The sequence below is a fragment of the Megascapheus bottae genome, chromosome 18 (genome assembly GCF_031878675.1).
Source record: "Megascapheus bottae isolate mThoBot1 chromosome 18, mThoBot2.hap1, whole genome shotgun sequence".
Taxonomy (NCBI): domain Eukaryota; kingdom Metazoa; phylum Chordata; class Mammalia; order Rodentia; family Geomyidae; genus Megascapheus; species Megascapheus bottae.
This window is the reverse complement of record NC_143526.1, coordinates 16,285,653-16,304,850: the sequence shown is the minus strand read 5'-3', so window position 1 is coordinate 16,304,850 and position 19,198 is coordinate 16,285,653. Positions and strand designations below refer to the sequence as shown.

At 40.8% G+C, this 19,198-nt stretch overlaps 1 protein-coding gene across 1 annotated transcript in view; it reads left to right on the top strand.

Moving 5' to 3' along the window:
• Pcsk2 (proprotein convertase subtilisin/kexin type 2) overlaps positions 1–19,198 on the top strand; it is a 250,074-nt gene that overhangs the window by 187,159 nt on the left and 43,717 nt on the right. The gene's annotated exons all lie outside the window — the stretch shown is intronic.

Below are 19,198 nucleotides of genomic sequence, written 5' to 3'. Positions count from 1 at the left end.
GCAAATAATCCTGCATAAAAACACAGTCATAGTTGAGCATAGTATAAATAAAAGTGATATGATGCTGACAGCTGTAGGAAGGAGATCTGACCCAGATTTAGCAGCTCAAGTTTATAATTCCAGCATTCGGGAGGCTAAGGTTGAAGAATCATAAAATCCAAGGGAATCTTTAGCTACATAGTGAAATCCCATCCCCTAACCCCCACCCCAAAAGAAATGGAAGATAACATTTTGATGTTAAAAATGGGGGGACAAGCCAGATGCCAGTGGCTCACCCCTGTAATCCTAGCTACTCAGGAAACTGAGATCAAGCCCCAGTATTGGCACTAAAAACAAAGAGGGGGGAGGGAAGGAAGGAAGAAGGAAGGAAGGAAGGAAGGAAGGAAGGAAGGAAGGAAGGAAGGAAGGAAGGAAGGAAACAGAAAGAAAGAAAGAAAGAAAGAAAGAAAGAAAGAAAGAAAGAAAGAAAGAAAGAAAGAAAGAAAGAAAAGCACATGAGCAAACTACCGCAAAATGTCATATGATACTGGAATCAGCAAAATAACAGAACCAATTCCTCCAGTTTGTTCATTCACCACATTCACTGAGCCTACTGTATGCACAGTAATATAGGCAAAAGACCCAGTCCACATTCTTGATACTTTTACAGTGACCAGGAGCTCAGGGCATGGGTTCTATCCCTCAGCATTTTTGCTCAAGGCTCCTCGTCTTCTATCACTTCAGCCACACAGCTCTACGTCTGGCTTATTAGTGGGTAATTGGAGAAAGCAGTCTCACAGACTTTCTGTTTCTGGGCTGGGCTGGCTTTGAACTTCAATTCTGAGGTCCTACCCACCTGAGTAGTAGCTAGGATTACAGGCATGAGCTATGGTGTGTCCTGTGTCTGCGTGTATTCTCATAAGAACATGACATTCTTATGAGAACACCAGTCAATCTTATGAGACTACCAGGGTCCATTCAAAACCAATAAAATCCTATCTTTACTGGTGTATATCTACAAAGACCTTGTTTTCAAACAAAGTCTAATTCACTAGGGGTGTGGAATGTTTGGGGCTTCCATTTTAGTGTTACAGGTTCAATATCTTTTAGGAAGATTCAATCTGTAAAAGCAAAGTTCTGTAGACTACAGACTTTCCATTGTCTTTTCCTTTTCCTTTTCTTCTTTTTTCCTTTTTCTTTATTTCTTTCTCTCTCTAAAGAATTCTTAGGGGGAATTGATTTGTGTTTGAGGTGAATTTTCTGTTTCATTTTGTCTTTTGGGTGGTTGATTCATTTGTGCCTTCGTTTCTTGGTTCATTGTTTCCCTGATGTTCTGAGGAAGGATCTCATTCTTTAACCAAAGCTGGGCTCAAACTCAAAATCTACCCAGCTCAGCTTCCTGACTTCTGGAACTATAGGCATGAAGTACTACATCCAGCTATAAATAAGGCATTATGGGAACACAGCCATAGACATTTATGACTGTTTTTCCAGTCCTAAGACAGATATCAGTCCAATGTCATTATGCCAAGGACCAGAAAAGTTATAAAAGCATAAAATATTTATTATCTAACCCATTGAACTATCATAAAAATTGATTGTAAGAACAGTTTTGGATGTGCAAGTAGGGTGTAAAACTTGGGCCTAAACCTTCTAGGGGAGGAAGTCAAATGTTGAAACAAAATGCAAATTTGGATTGAAACAGTTCTCTCTCTATCCCATTCTTTCTCACTCTCTGTCTCTCTGTCTCTCTGTATCTGTCTGTCTATCTGTCTCTCTCTCTTTTTCTCTCTCTCTCTCTCTTTCTCTCTCTCTCTGTCTCTCTCTCACACACACACATACACACACACACACACACACGACACAGATTTTTTTTCATGCCCAGTGAAACACACTGGTGATTAGATACTGAGAGAAGTACAGAGTAGAAAAGGAGCCACTAACATCTGACCTTTGCGATTCCAACAAGGTCACCACTTGAGGCTAAGGAAAGCCAAGGAAGATGCTAAGATAGTCTCAGATGGGGAGCTGCTGAGGCAAGAGGGTTGCAGGGTGACAAGACAAGGGGTTCCAAGGAGGCCTTCTCCTGATTTCCAAAGCTGCCTAGAACCACAGTAGCAGCAGAGGTGCCAAGGGATGCCACGAGTCAGAGGAATGTCATCTGCAGAAGATCTAAAAGAGAACACTGCCTTCCCAAGAGATCAGGGAACCCTATGCACAGAGGGTTGTGTGATTAATGTGGCTACCAGTGTTCCATCGTGTAGCAACTTAATAAGGTATGTGCACAGCCTCCAAATGAAGCCTGTGATCACTTTTCCATAGTTTATGAATTATGAAGTTGGATTCCCATCACAAATGCTGTCAAAGTTTTCTGGCTTCAAAACCAATTAAAATGATGAATAGCTGTGAAAGGAAACAGACGTGCATTTAATCTCTCTTCAGAACAGTTGGGGATCCGTTCTTCCCCTCCTTCTGCCTTTTGGCCACATTTCACATTAGCAGGGAATACTGACCTCGTTTAAAAGTAACACTCAATTTCATGAAAGGGTCCTGAGACACTTAGCTCCCCCCCCCAACACACACACACACACACACACACACACACACACACACACACACACACACACACACACAGCTGTAAACAGGAAGATAATTGCCATGCTCTTGGGGAGCTTTCTTTTCACTCATCTCCCAGGGTCATGGTCCTCTCTTTTCATCTTCCCTTCTTAGCAAGCTTATCGTACACCACCACCAAAACACAGAGCTTAATTCTTCAAAGCAAACAGAAACCAGTGAGAAAATGGCTGGCCAGTTTTTGTGTTTGATTCATTAGGGGAGTGAAAGTAGATGGAAACCCAAAGCCCTGAGCTCCTCCTCTCCTCTGGAGCACCCCAGTCTCAGTGCTCTTTGATGTATTTTAGGTCTTGATGTTCCTTTCAGGACTTAGGGTTCTGGGCTGAGCTAGGTGCTTGCCATACATTTTTCTCTTTACCCTTTTACATCAGCAGATGCTGCAAATGTCACACCGTGCAGAGAAGACAGAAGGTGCCTGTATCAGATGTTCTCATTTTTAGTACCAATCCAATCAGTTCTAGCTGAAAACCTTGAGCTGAAAATCTTGTAACCTCCTGGAGCTCCCATCCATTTTCTTATCTGCAGGATGAGTGTTAATGATACTCAGTTCCCCCCAAACTGGGATGAGACTCAAATGAGAAGAATTTGGGCTGAGTTAGATACATAGGTGGTTCACCTATAACATGTAGGTCCTTGTGTCAAATCTGTTAGCCCTATAGCTGTGTTTTTGATGGGAGAATAAAACTATTGGATAAGATGTGCTTAAAAATCCAGTAAATGATATCCCAGACAGAACAGTCCCTTCAATGAAGTGACTCGGCTATCGGGGGGTGGGGGTTGAAAAAACGAAGATGCAGTTGTGTAATCAGCCAGCAGAGAGAGGGAAAGTCATGAACTAGTGTCTCCATCTCTCTCAGGACACTGGGACTCAAAGGTAGTGTTCCTGACCTCCCATGCCCTTCAAAGGCAGAGAGAACAGCACAGATGGAACCAGGCTGCAGCCACCTTGAGCATGTCTCCAGTTCATCCATCAGACAACACCTAGTCAAAAGGAGACCCCAAATTGACTTGTACCTCATCACCTTGACCACACACATTGAGGCCCAGGCTGCTACATCATCTTTAGAGTCCTCTCCCAGAGCCGTGCCTCTGCTTTTCCTTGCAATAATTTATGTGCTAGCTATGTACGGTTTTGACAGCACACTCAGTCTTTGTGGAGCTGTGAACATTAGACAGAAATTGCCTATGGAGCCGCTCCACCGGGCCTCTTCAGCTTACCTTCATCCATGTTCCGCCAGAGCAAACCCAGCTCCAGGCTTTTTTCCTGACATGAGGAGAGCACCTCTGTGGTCCCACCGAATGATTGCTGGCCTTCCGCTTTCATGGAGTCATCAAGATGAAATTCCACTGCCTTCTAAAACCCACAGTCCACACTTCTCATTGCTCATCATCCTCAGATTAGCCAATGACCCCCCCCCCTTTTATAGTGGATAATAAAGTGCAGCACTACTCCATGCCTTTTCTCCCACGCCCCTCATAAGACATAAATTTAATTCAAGGCAAGTAGGAATGTAACTTCATGAGAGGTGAAAAATCCAGTTACAAAAGAAGCACTGTGTCCTCATGGCTTTTATGCAACACTTTCAAGGTGAGCTTTGCCACGTGGGCACAGGCAAACCTCACCACCAAAGACCACTGGGAAATGGGACAAGGCAGCAGAGGGAATACAACACTGGGAGAATTGATCAGCTCTGGGGCAGTCACCTCTGTGGAATAGGTAGTGAGCTCAGATCTGCTTCAGACAGTATTCATAGACACTCATATACAGGTCAAGTTTGAGCCAAGTAATCACAGAATCGCAGAGCGCTCTGGGTACTTGTGTGCACTTGAATTTTGCTAAATCTAAGTTACAGCTCAGTATGTTGTAAACTTTAGTTTGTCTATATCATCTGTTAAGAGTTCAGAAAACATACATCCTCTCAAGAGCAGGGAGAAAAAGATGTACTGAGATCTAGACACATTTTAAAAGGAATGCTTTAACTCCTGTGGCTATTAATGAAATTTGGCATTTTGTTTGTCTCTAATTTTTGAAGCATTGACACAAACATTATTTTAAGTAACAGGAGGCACAAATAATTCAGGCCTTAATATTCATCAAAGTTTATATTTAATATCAGGAAACCCTTTGTTCTGCACTTTTACTCTTGTGTTTTGTAGCATTGAACCCTCATCTGCCAGAAGCAATAGTAAATCTAATAACATTATTCATAGCAGTCATGCACTATCTTGTTTTTTGGGGTTTATCAGGTGTCTCCTATGGAATAAAAAGACTGACATCTTGGCTCTTAGAACTGACAGAAGTGAGACATGCCAACAAGTCTTAAGGCTCTCAACCCACTACCTTTTTGTCTTTATTATTAAAGATTAAGTTCTTAGTTTCATCCAGTGTCCATCCTCTTCTTTTAAAGTAAATGATATTGGGAAGGACAATCTACTGGATTTAATTACCCTGAGAAAAGCTTGTCAGCCAGACACTGGTGGATAACACCTGTAATCCTAGCTAGTCAGGAAGCTGAGATATGAGGATAGTGGTTCAAAGCCAGCCCAGTCATGAAAGTCTGTGAGACTCATCTCCAATTAACCTCCAGAAAAGTGGAAGTGGCATTGTGGCTCAAAAGTGGTAGAACGCTAGACTTGAGCTGAAGAGCTCAGGGGCAGCGCCCAGGCCCAGTGTTCAAGCCTAAGAGCAGAAAAGAAAAGAAAAGCTTGTCAAATTTACTTTCCCACAAGAGCCATATAATGTGTGATTGTTGTTCTTAATATACTATGTTATTTCTCATCTCTTTTGTTGTCCCTTGGTTATTCTCATATTGTTACAGTATCTTACTTTGTTACCTGGTATATTGTACATGTATTTATTTGAAATAGGGTAGGGAAGGAGGAAAACAAGATGAAGGGATGGGGGTGGGGAGAGGGAACTGGGGACAAAAACATGAGAAGGGGTATTAGTGTTTGTGAAGTAATGCACCTTTTATCTGGTGAATATAATGTTTCCCTTCTATTAATTACAATTTTTAAAAATTCACTTTCCCCCTGAGAGAGTAGGGAAAGATGAAGGATTGTAACAGGGAGATTATGGAATCTCCAGAGGAAGAGAGAGAAAAAGCAAACTAAGTACTGATTTTACAAATAAAAGGGCCAATATGCCTGAGCATCCTGTTAGAACACAGATTTGGTCAGTCAAGGATGGGGTGTGATAATCTCCATTGCTAACAGATGTGCAACTGCCCCACACCCACAATTGGGGCCCTAATGGGCGCTAGCAACCAAGGAGCTGGAACAGGAGTCCCCAGCCTTGGGCTGGATGGCATAATCACTAGCAATTGTTTTCTTGTTCGGTTTTGTCTTTTTTATTAACCAGCCCACCTCAGATCAATTAAATTAAAACTGGGATGACAGAAGGAAAGGGAAATTTTATCCTTATAACAATGGAAGTAAAAAGTGAGATGTAGGTAGAGCAAACAAGCACTCAGGCAAATGATTAATTGGGGTGGGTGGTCTTCAGAAGAAGAGCCGGAGGGAATGGAGAAGGGGATAGAGGACAGAGAAGGGTTAGGCTCCACCATCCCCATTCGTAGTCAGAGGAAGGAATAGGCCCTTTTATTTAGGTGTGAGAGTGAGCCATGCTCCCATAATTTTCCACTAGTCATGAGGATGGCTTGTTTTCTATTTACTTTTGGTTTTGTTCGAGTCGTTCCTCCTGTTTTGAGATTTCCTTGTATAGGACAGAGATCAGTGGCCAGGTTCTTTGAGGACAACATGGCTTGTGACATCTCCCAAATGGAAGGTTTTGTTCCTATGGTGAGAGTAGAAGGATAAGGAGACAGAGATAAGGGTTGGACCCATTTCATATAACATGGATAAGAAAGGAAAGAGACATATTTTTACTTTTACATATAGGAATTAGTGGCTTGTGAACCTATCTCTTGTCCCTGAGAAGATCTCTATTCTGTTTCTAAAAGGTTGCTTTAAACATTTATATGCCTAAAATCTTCCAGGTGATTCTGTGCTAGGCACTATTGTTGATTAATAACCAAAGAGTACATTAAACATTGCATATTGACTCAGGAGGGCTAATAAAATACCCTAGCCAGAGACATCTTCCCTCCAATAACTTGCCATGGTGTAGTACCTGACAAATAGTTGATTTGTATTAAGTTGCTCAATAAATATTTACTTGGTGAAAGAAATAAGTAGACAATTAACTGAAGGAATGAATGAATGACCAACAGTCTACAGAATGAAAAAGACTGAAGCCATGATGTCAATACTTGAGGGAAGAAAGGATCCCAATTACTTCCTCAAATCTCCTGAATAGATCTTTAATTCTGGGGCCAATTTTTAAAGTTGACTCTACTGAAAAAGTCAAAGCCACAAATTTTACCACTATTGTTTTCCAGTGATTCCCGAACATCCACCTGTTACCACACACCTTTTAAATTTTCAAGGACTAGTAGTATTATTTGTCTAAATTGAACCACTCTCTTAACATTAAATAGATGTATTTGAAAGGGAAACTATAAATCACTATTTCAAATGGCAAAACAATTAATATCCTTGACATAACTCAAAGTAAATGTCATGAAAGCCACTGAAGCGGGGATGTTTCTGCCTACCAGTCTCACTCTGTCAGAAAAAGAAGGATTAACATGTTCAGGGAGGTGTTAAAGCCATGGAATCCCTACACAGAGACTTTGTCACTGGCATAACAAGAAGGTTGGTGGAGCATTTTGAAAGAAATCACAGGTTCGTGCACTCTCAAACTATTTGCCGTGAAGAGTGGGCATCAGAGATGAGTATAAGTGTTGGTAGCTTTATGTTGCTGTAACAAAATACCCAAGATAATTGACTTAAACATAAGAGAAGTCTCTCTCAGCCTACAGTTCAGCAGGTTTTCCTCTGCAGTCAGTCATCCCCATTGTGTTTCAGGCTGTGGAGAGACCACCCATGGTAGGGAGCTCTTGGTAGAATAAAGCTGTTTACCTCATAGCCCAGAAGTGAGAGGAAAGGGGAACAATCAGAGTTCCATAATTCCCTTCAGGGGCACATCCACAATAACCTAAAAGTCCCCATGAGGCCCCATCTCTTAATGGTTTTCACCACTCCTCAATAGCACTAGGAGCGTTAAACACGGGTGTCTTTGGGAAACATTCTAGATGCAAAATTCTCTGCCAATGAGTTCAGGTTCTATCCAGAAACCTAAAAGGCATCAGATAATGCTAAAAAGGAAAAGAAAGGAAAGAGGAAAGGAAAGGAGGGGAGAGGAGAGGAGGGGAGGGAAGGGGAGAGGAGAAAAGGAGGGAAAGGAAAGGAGAGGGAAAAAGAAAGGGAAGGAAATAGGAGGGGAAGGGAGGAGAGGAGGAGGGGAAGGGAATGGAAGAGGAAAGGGAAGGGGAAGCGAAAGAGGAAGAGGAAGGAGAAAGAAAAGAAGAAAAGAAAAGAAAAGAAAAGAAAGGCAATCATGAGAAAGAGTATCAATGTTTGTGAAGTTATGTACCTTCTATCTGGTGAATATAATGTAACCCTTCTATTAATCACAATAAAAAATTATTAAAAAAGAAAAGAAGGACAAGATCTTCAAGACCATCTTTTCAGTAATGCAATCATCAAAATTATCTTAATAGATTGTGACTTTTATGATCTTCAAAGAGTTGTACAAAGGGGTTTTAATTTAACATATCCACTTATCTGAACAAGGCATCTTGATCAGCCACCCCTTCCATCATATTTTTAAAACCCTACTTCTATAAGGAACAACATAATCAACAGACAACAAAGAAATGAATTGAACCCTGTTGTCCCTTTTTCAAGTTATATCAAGCTTGCATAAGAGAATTCACTAAATAAAATCTGCCATTAAAAATTGACCATACAAAGTATGAGATACATTTCTAGGATCTTTAGCAATGTGTGTCTTGGTGTAAGTAGTTAAATTATTAGCTCATTTATCTACATGGACTCATTGGTGCTCGGAGAAGTAAATTAATCTTTTATATTTTCTAGACATGTATGTTTCTCTTTTAAACAATGCATATTTTAGGATGTAATTGCTATGATTTTTCATGCAAAACATCAAGATTGATTAGTTTGCTGGCCAAAATCCTTGCTTTTAACCTTTCATCATTTATATAATCTTGGGCAAGCATTCAAACTCTCTGTGCCTCAGTGTCTCTGCTTATAAAGTGGGAGTGATAATAAAAATCATGTCTATTTAACAACAGCAAAAAAATAAGCTAATGCATACAAAGCATATGAAAGTGTCTTTTGCACAAAACAAGCAGTCCATATATGCTACTTGTTATTATTATTACAAAAATTTTAAACTACAAAGCTTATGCGTTGAGAAACATGTCTTCTTTCTACCCCAGACCTCCAGACACTTAGTCACAAAAAAGCTCTATTTTGTTTAATTTAATAGCTTGTCAGAAAATTCACTGTAGAATTCATTCTACAGTGAATTTATTTTGGGCCAGAGGTACAGATTTTTCAGCATCTTGTGAATGCACTATAATTTACCTAATTCATCCCCAATTTAGAGAGTCGAGTTGCTTCCAGTTTTCACTATTGTAATCATGGCTGTGCAGATATCTGTGTGCATACATTTTTTTCATCCATGTGCAAATGTAGCTATAGGTTAGATTCTTTGAGGTGGGACTCACTGGGTGAAGGGATCCATTCACATTTCATCTTGATAGACATTCCTGAATTCATCTGCAAAAAGACTACACCAACCAATACTCCAACCATGTAAACAAAGTACTGTGTCCCTTTTTTCTAAAAGTAGTATCTTGGATTCTTAAAGCACATAAGAAAACCAAGTCTCTTAGTTTGTATGGGATGCTATAGCAAAATAATTTTCTTGCTATAATGTATAGAGGGGTCACAGTTACATTTGCCAAACAGAGGGTGCATCACTTCTCACACACTGACACCCCCTCTCATGTTTTTGTCCCCATTTCCCTCCCTCCACCCCCTCCCAATCATCTTATTTTCCCCTTCCTTTTCCTATTTCAGAAAGTCAAATACTGTAACAATATGAGATTAACCAAAGGGCAACAAAAGAGAAGAGAAATAACATAGTAGATTAAGAACAACAATCACATAAGATAAAGCTCTTGTTTCCATATCCTGGAGGTCCTTTCATTTAGCCTCATCCTATATGGCCTTACATATCTAGGTTTTGAGCTATTGTAGTCCTCTGCTAAGAGAATCCTAGGTTTGTACTAATTATTACAAATGAGGGAAACCATTGAGCCTATGTTCCTTTGGGTCTGGCTTACTTCACTTAATGTGATTTTTCCAAGTCTTTCCATTTCCTTACAAATGGGGCAATGTCATTCTTTCTGATGCCAGCATAGAATTCCATTGTGTATAAATACCACATCTTTGTGATCCAATCATCTACTGAGGGGCATTTGAGTTGGTTCCATATCTTTGCTATGGTAAATAATGCTGCAGTGAACATGGTTGTGCTAGTGGCTTTAGTATGTCCTTGTTTCTGGAAGATTGGGTAAATGCCAAGGAGCAGAATTGCTGGGTCATAGGGGAGCTCTATGTTTAGTCTTTTGAGGAACTGCCATACTGCTTTCCATAGTGGTTGAATGAGCTTACACTCCCACCAACAGTGTAGTAGTGATCCCTCCTGGCCACATCCCCACCAGCTTCTGTTGTTATTAGATTTCTTGATCATGGTCATTCTAACTGGAGTGAGCTGGAATCTCAGAGGTGTTTTGATTTGCATTTCTTTTATGGCCAGAGGTGTCAAGCATTTCTTCATGTGTCTATAGGCCATTCTTATTAAGTCTTTGACCCATCTAGTTTTGAGTGGAGGATTTTTAGAAATCAATAGCTTGCAGCCACAAAGGCTGGACATTCAAGTTTGTGGAGGCAGCACATGGGGTGAGGACCAGTTCCTCACAGACAATGACTTCCCACTAAGTCCCATGGGAGAAGGGGAAATCAGTTCTTTCAAGCCTCTTGCCTGAGGGTGCTAACCCCATTCACAGGAGCTCTACCCTTGTAGTATCAGAACCAAAGACCTGCCTTTCTGTGCATTTGCCAGTATGGGATTTAATGCAGGGCCTTGTACTCTTGCTTAGTTTTTTGTTGTTGTTTTGTTTTGCTCAAGGCTGGTGTTCTCCACTTGAGCTATACTTCCACTTGTTAATTGATTAGAGATAAGAGACTCTTGGATTTGTCTACCAGGACTGGTTTTGAACTGTGATCCTCAGATCTCAGCCTCTGGAGTAGCTAGGATTATAGGTCTGAGCCACTAGTGCCCAGATTTACACCTTACTTCTTAATTACTAGTGCAATGAAAATTATATTTCAACATATATATGAAGGGACACAAGTTTTCAGATCACAACACTAAGCAATTATTAAATATATTAGAATTCTAACTTTAAAATATAGAAATATTAAAATATACATTTGTGAAATGATAACCATCCTCATTCTTTACCAATACATTAATAACAAAGTCCCACTGGAATATTCTGAAAAAAAATCTAAGCGTATCTGCTATCATAGGTATAACAAAATATAATGGTGACAAGCTCACAGGGTACTGTGATTTTTATTTCCTATTCATCATAGGAGAAAATGCTGTATGTAAGGTGGTAACTAGTGGAAATAGACATAAATCTCTTTCTGCCCAGGTTTTGGAGCTGTCTTTTGCTGTTATTGCTGTTGAGGATTGTTTTCATTTGTAGTTTAAGATTCAATTTTCATACTGTAAAATAAAAATAAAAATGAAGCTGTCTTAGAGGCAATTTTGACAAATTCAGTACCAAGAAATGACTGCCTCTCAAGGCACCCAGTGGTGCTAGGCATTTGTAGCTCACACCTGTAATCCTGTCTGTTCAGGAAGCTGAGATCTGAGAATCATGATTCAAAGCAAACCTGGACAGAAAAGACTGTGAGTCTCATCTCCAATTAACACACAAATCTCCAGAAGCATGGCTCAAGTGATAGAGCATTAGTCTTGGGTAAAAAAAATAAAGCTAAGGGACAGCACCCAGAGTCTAAGTTCAAACTCAGAATTCACACACACACACACACACACACACACACATACAAAACAACAACAGCAACAAAAAGTTATATGTGTGGATCGGCCTCAGACTAGCTTAGTACAGCCTATCCACTGGCCATTGAAAATAATGAAGGCAGGCAGGCAAAAAGTACTGTCAAGAACCTAAGAATAACTGCTGCTACTCAGACTGACTGCTCCCTCTACTCTTTAATATAGTACCCCACAGGGTTTGGGGAAGTAAATAGAAAATAAGATAGTCAATATTTTCTTGGGGGAAAAAAATGAGAGGCAGTGTTAGTTGAAAGCACTTTGCTAGCCATGAGGAAGTATTATTGTTACCAGTTCCTTTTATAATCAGGTCTTAAAACTTCCAGTCCTGCTAGAAAGTGACAACGAGCCAAAAGATAGTGCTGCTCAGAGTTGGAAAGGATATAGCTTGAGATGTGGTGAAACTTGTATAGCTTAACTACTCACATTAGATCTTTCCTCTTGCCTGGAGAGTGCTCCAGTAACTAGAGAAACTTCTAGAGTTTCCAAAAAGGAGAGAATGATGAGAGAAAGTATGAACTCCACCATCAGGAGCACTGTGTTGATGGGAAAAAACAAACAACTCTAGGAATCTTAGGAGTATAAAGAGGGGAAAGGTTTCAAACAAATTTCTGACTATGCATTGTTGGTAAGTTTTTCAAGTGTTAGAGAAATTTTAAATTTCATTAAGTTTTATAGTCAGGCTTAATACAGACATAAATCCCCTTAATGTTGGTTTCAGTCAAAAGTGAGCTGAACATTATCGTTAAACCAGTGCATGGGAGAGAATTATTTGAGGAAAATCAAAATAGGCACAGTTGGGAACATTCAGCCATGACCATATTAGATGCAAGTAGGCACAACAGCAAAATTCCTGAAGCTCTAATAGACTGGGCTGTTTTGTTTTTCAGTTTCCATACAGATGAGCTTTGTTCTGGGACAATATGGTTGCAGTTTGAGATTCTATCTAGGGAAGCTCATTTCTCTTTCATTAGCCCATGAGCACAGTGCAATTTCAGCTGGTACTGTTATAAAGCTCCTAGCTGGGTTATTTGGTTAAATGCCTTCAGGAAAAGTAACAATCCTGAATAAAGAGAAGCATGCTATGCCCTTGCATGTTCTGAATTCCTATAGCTGGACAAAAGCAATGACAATTAATCACTGAGCACATTATCTTAAAGACCAAGTGTCTGAGATGTTACTTGAGTCTTCTATGATTTGATGTTTCAGCAAAGACTTCTTATCTCTATGGTTTGAATTCTTTCAGATCTAGGTTTTCATATGACTATAAGTACAGGCCTGTTCCTTAACATGGCTCATAGACATTCTAGTATATTCATACTGCTTTTGCACAAAAATAAAAAGGTACTTCCTACCAAAGGTTATGAAACAGCAATTTAAATCTGCCCATGTTCTGGGTAGGTGAATAAGATAGGGGGAGTAGCCCCTTTGAGATGGCTAATCGTTTCATAAGATCCTTCATCTTCATGCACATTGCATAGGACCTGCTCAGTTGCACATGACAACCCTGATTGTGGAAAACACTTTCCCAGTTCTGTGGGTCAGACCAGAATTTGATCTCTGTGCTCCAACACTATCTGTTCCATCACACCAATGGATGTCCACATGAAGTGCATCAGCACACCACAAGAGCCTCAGAATGCTAGAGAGTGTGAACATGGCATCACTTTTTGGGTCAGGATAATGAATAGAGTGGTTACAGTAATATTTGTCAGATAGCAGGTGCATTACTCTCACATACTGATACCCCTTCTCATGATTTGTCCCCATTTCCCTCCCCACACCCCTTCCCAACCATCTTGTTTCCCCCCCATTCCTTTTCCTATTTCAAATAAACATGTATACAATATACCAGGTAACAAAGTCAGATACTGTAACAATATGAGATTAATCATAAGGGCAACAAAAGAGAAGAGAAATAACATAGTATATTAAGAACAACAATCACACAAGATAAAGCTCTTGTTTCCATATCCTAGAGTTCCTTTCATTTAGTCTCATCCTATATGACCTTATGTACCTAGGTTTTGAGCTATTGTAATCCTCTGCTAGGAGAGTCCTAGATGTGTACTAAGTATTACAAATGTTCCTTTGGGTCTGGCTTACTTCACTTAATATGATTTTTCCAAGTCTTTCCATTTCCCTACAAATGGGGCGATGTCATTCTTTCTGATGACAGCATAAAATTTCACTCTATAGAAGTACCACATCTTGTTGATCCAATCATCTACTGAGGTGCATCTGGGTTGGTTCCATATCTTTGCTCTAGTAAATAATGCTGCAATGAACATTGTTGTGCTAGTGGATTTAGTATGTCCTTGTTTCTGGAAGATTGGGTAAATGCCAAGGAGCAGAATTGCTGGGTCATAGGGGAGCTCTATGTTTAGTCTTTTGAGGAACTGCCATACTGCTTTCCATAGTGGTTGAATGAGTTTGCACTCCCACCAACAGTGTAGCAGTGATCCCTCCTGGCCACACCCCCTCCAGCATCTGTTGTTATTAGATTTCTTGATCCTGGCCATTCTAACTGGAGTGAGATGGAATCTCAAAGTTGTTTTGATTTGCATTTCTTCTATGGTCAGAGATGTTGAGCATTTCTTCATGTGTCTCTTGGCCACTCTTATTTCCACTTTTTAAACTAAGAGATATACAGATACCATGTGTACCTGTCTCGCCTGTGCCATCACCTATGCCATCAACTGTGCATGATGGAGGGCTGTTTTCTTGTATTCATCTGATGTTCTGACCAGAACCACTGGGACATTTGTATATGGAAGGGCAGAAGAATTACAGGACTGGTGACCCTGCAGAGACACTCTCCACCAATGGACTGTCCCCTCCTCCCAGTGAGCAGAACCCAAGTTTCTAACCAAGTGACTTGCGTGATAACCACCCTTGACTGGCATGAGACAGGAAGGGAGCAAGCATCTGAGTGGCTCATGTCTGATTCTTTTCAGCAGCTTCTACCCTCCCACATGGGATGCATGTCCCAGAGCGAAGAGGGCATACCCAGGAAGGTACAGTCATGATACGATGTTGATGTTAACAGTGCAGACCTTCACAGTGGGGCCTGGAAATAAAAGTGGTCTAGAATGTTGTCGGACATCTTCAAAGTCTTTCCAACCAATGCCAATGTTGTGGGTTTTGCACGTCTCAGCACCACTACTGAGCTCTGTGAGGTATTACTGCTTAAAAATTCTGTGCTGATGCTCCATTGCCAGAGCAGCCACTGTAATTTGTAAACAGATGAGCAATGCAGTGTTCCAATAAAATTCCATTACAAAGATACACAGTGAATCAACCCATGGGCCATATGTTGTGACTCTTGCCATAAGGGACCAAAGTGGCCAAAAAAAAAGAGAAATAGAATGAGTGACAGAATGAGCTGGGAGTGGTGATGCTCTCTTGTAACTCCAGCACTAAGAAGCTGAAGCAGGATGATCAAGGTTCTAGTTCATTAATGAGACAGAGAGAGAAAGAAAAGGGGAGAAGGAGGAGAGAGTGAGAAGAAGGGGAAGGAGGAGGAGGAAGAAAAGGAGAAGGAAAAAAGGAAGAGGAGGAGGAGGAGGTGTGGGGGAGGAGGAGGAGGAGGTGGAGGAGAGGAGAGAGGAGAAGGAGAAGAGAGGAAGGAGAAGAAGAGAGGAGAAGGAGGAGAGGACAGGAGAGGAGAGGAGGGAGAGAGGAGAGAGGAGAGGAGAGGAGAGGGAAGATATCTACATGAACCCAACCATCCTTTCATTTTATGTTCACAGCAACTGTGTACTAACAGTTCAATCAGTATTTTAAAGATGAAATTTTACAAGGCCAAAGCAAGCTAGATCCAAAGCCAAGTCTATCTGACTTCAGGTCTATCTGAATCGCGCTCTCCCTCCCTCCCTCATTCCATTTCTCTCTCTCTCTCTCTCTCTCTCTCTCTCTCTCTCTCTCTCTCTCTCTCTCTCTCTCTCTCTCTCTCTCTCTCTCTCTCTCTCTCTCTCTCTCTCTCTCTCCTCCACCAAGCAGATGTTTGTAGACATGTGTGTCTTATGCAGCCCCCAGAGGAAGGCCTACTGGTCACAGAGGCTTTCCACTCCATATTCAGGATTCCACTTTGAGGGCCTCAGAAGCTCCTCTGTGACGTGAAAGCAATGGGGCATGGTTACCACCGCACTCAGTAACTCAGTAAGGCCAGCGCCAGCATCAGAAGTGCAGCAGTCAGTCTGTGCCTTTCATGATCACACAAACAAATCTCTAGAAAATGACAAGCCAAAGGGTTCTGTGAACATCAGTGCCGCACTGCCTTGTCTCAACTTAGTGTGTGGCCCTTCTGTGCTAACTGCCTCATGCAAATGATGGCAAACTACTAAACTTTTTTCCAAGCTTTCTTTCTATGTATTCACATGTTAAGAAATTAAGCTTTCAGGTTATAAAATACCAGAGATATTTTTCTCCCTTTGCACTCAACTTTTATAAGAAAAAATGAGCCATTATCAGAAGTTTCTTCCCGAAATAACTTCCAGGGAAGCCCTGAGGTCAATTTGGACTCAACCCAATCTTCTCACTGTCTGTTTGATGGTGCAAAGATAATTCAAGTTCTTAACGATGACTGAATCATCATGATCCTGAATCATACAGGATTAAGTTACATTTGCTGAACAGCTAGTAAATTCTAAGGCAAGAACATAGGCCCATATTTTAGAAAGAAGTTATAGAAGTCTGAACAACAGCAAGTATCTCATTTAGCCTAAGATGACTAGAACATTAAATTGGCCAAAATACCACCTACTCTTAAATGTCCAGACTAATGGCTGTCATAGAAAAGTCTAGCATAATTCAAGGCTGGTATAATTAACTCTTGTACACAAATAATTTTACAGGAGACAACATTGTAATTTATATCAATAAATGATTGAGTCTGGCTATAAAAGCATAAACAGAACCTTTGAAAGAATTGCTCACCATTCTTTCTTGCTAGAAACCATTGAATTTTAGCCAGAAAACATACAGCCCAACAAGAACAACTCTTTGTCTTCCTTAATGCTTAGTGTAGACTATCCCCCACCACCACAAGGAATTAAGAGTTAGTCATCAAATTTATTTTACAAACAACAAAATTACTCAGGTTCCAAAGTTTTCATCTAGTTCAGCATGGAGATCCATCTGACTCCCAGACAACACTTGGTTTTACTTCTTGGTATAAAAATAGTCACAGTTTCCAAGGGTTCTAAGTTTCCAGCTTGGATCTCATAATTTTCCAGCCCCTACTTCTAACTCCCACCTGCCTCACAGCAAGTCATCTTCACCAGAGCCAGAAATAAGAGCCAAGGAGACTTGATCAACCCAGAGCCCAGCAGGAAATATGAGGCAGAAATATGCCACCATGGAATGCTTATGAAACAAACCAGTCACTTGGGCAATTATGCATAAGGTACAGAATCCTGCATTTTTCCCTAATTGAACTATTTTCTATCTTCCAGCCTGATAGGAACTTGATCTTAATCAACTCAGGTTTTTCCCCTGGCCTCTGATCTCTGACACTGACTTTAAGCTTCAAAGGGCTAACACAGCACGAGGAGCAGAAGATGGGGGAGCTTGCTGGCCATTATCTCTCCATTCTGGCTTCTTCAGCACCCCTTTCCCATTGTCCTATCCCCAAACTCACAAAGATTCCCAAATCCTCTTTGTCCTGATCACCAGACCGTTCTAGACCAGCTGGTTCTCTCTTCATCAGTCTCAGCTTCATACAGAATATTCTGCCACTGAGGGCAAGAGGGTACAGAGAAGGATTGTTTGAGACCATCAGCTGAGAGACCATTCATAACTACTTCTGGTGTGTGATTCCCTGATGCTGCCATAGTATGAATCCCAACCTCTCCAAGGTTGTCCTTCCTACCTGTGCACACCCTACTCCAAGAACACAGCTCTCAAGAGATGCCACCAACACTCCCTCTGAGAGTATCACCGTGGCTACTCATGCCACAATCCCTACCCAACTAAGCCTACACCAGGAAATCTTAATCTCTTCTAAAGAGAAGTAAAACACACTCAGAGTAACTGAGCACATGTCAGAAAGGCTATTTCAAAATAGTAGTTCTCTCATGCCTGTAATCCTAGCTACTCAGGAGGCTGAGATCTGAGGATCAAGGTTCAAAGCTACCCCAGGCACAAAAGGACCAGTAACTCTCATCTCCAATTATCCTCTAGAAAATGGGAAGTAGGGAGGTAGCCTTGAGATAAAGAGCTCAGGGATATAGCCCAGGCCGAGTTCAAGCCCCATGACCCACAAAAAAAAAAGAAAAAAGAAAAAAGTAGTCCTGGACAGGGTTGAAATCCAAATATATCAAATAAAGTCAAGGGAGAAATAAAAGCCAAATTGATGGTCTCCCAGGAAAAAGTATTATAGACCAAACATATAATTAAATTTTATAAGTAAAGGAAAGTAATTTGGGATCTAAATGTAAGAGAAAGAGAAGTAGGTACTTGTCCAGTGTAGACAGACTCCCAGTGTAGACTTTCTACATGCCTGATATTGGAATGAAGACCTCGATTCTGAAATACAGGACAAATGTATTCCAGGAGGGGTGGCAGGGTGGGGGGTAGGAAGAAGACCAAATTTCAGTATGACTCCTGATCATTTATTTATTTATTTAAATAAATTACTGCTGACCGAGTAGCCCTCATCCATACTGCTTGGGGTCATAAATGTTTCACAGCATAGACTTAACCAATGTGACAAACACTCTCATTGAAAGAACTGGAGGGGTGGGATTACTTTCAATTTTACACTCCTCACCATGTCCTATAGAGTCTAATAGTGTGTGCTTATAAGAGCTTACAATTATTTATGTTTTAACCATTTTCTTTTTTCATATATTTTTATTGTAATTAATAGAAGGGTTACATTACATTCACCAGATAGAAGGGGCATTACTTCACCAACATTGATACCCTTTCTCATGTCTTGGTCCCCATTTCCCTCCCCCCACCCCTTCCCCTCATCTTGTTTTCCCTATCCGATTTCAAATAACCAAATATTTTAACCATTTTCTTGATGTTTGTTTGCCCAGATAAGCTGTAAATCTTACAAGGACAGGAATAATACTATTGTACCTCATTCTTAGCAAAGTCTTGGATGTATGATGAATTCTCCATATGCATTGTGTACATGAACAAGGTCCATTGTGGGTAATGTTAGGGAATTGGGCAGGGGTGTAACACCAAAGAGATGAAAGGAAACAACCTTAACTGTCACACGTGGTGATGGGAGGAGCAGGGGGCAAAGTGAGCCTCTGCATAAAACAGAAAAGCTCTAAAACATGTCTGACTTTTGTCCTAAGAACTGGAACATGTTGTCCACTGGTCAAAGGAGCCATAGAGGAAATTTCCTGTTCATTCTGGATTCTGAAGACAATCTGCTCACCTGCAAGGGGTACCAAACAAGTAAAGACAGACCTGGAAGACAGGGCTCACATTTACTAATCACTTGACGACTTCAAACAGAGAGAGAGAAAGAGAGACAGA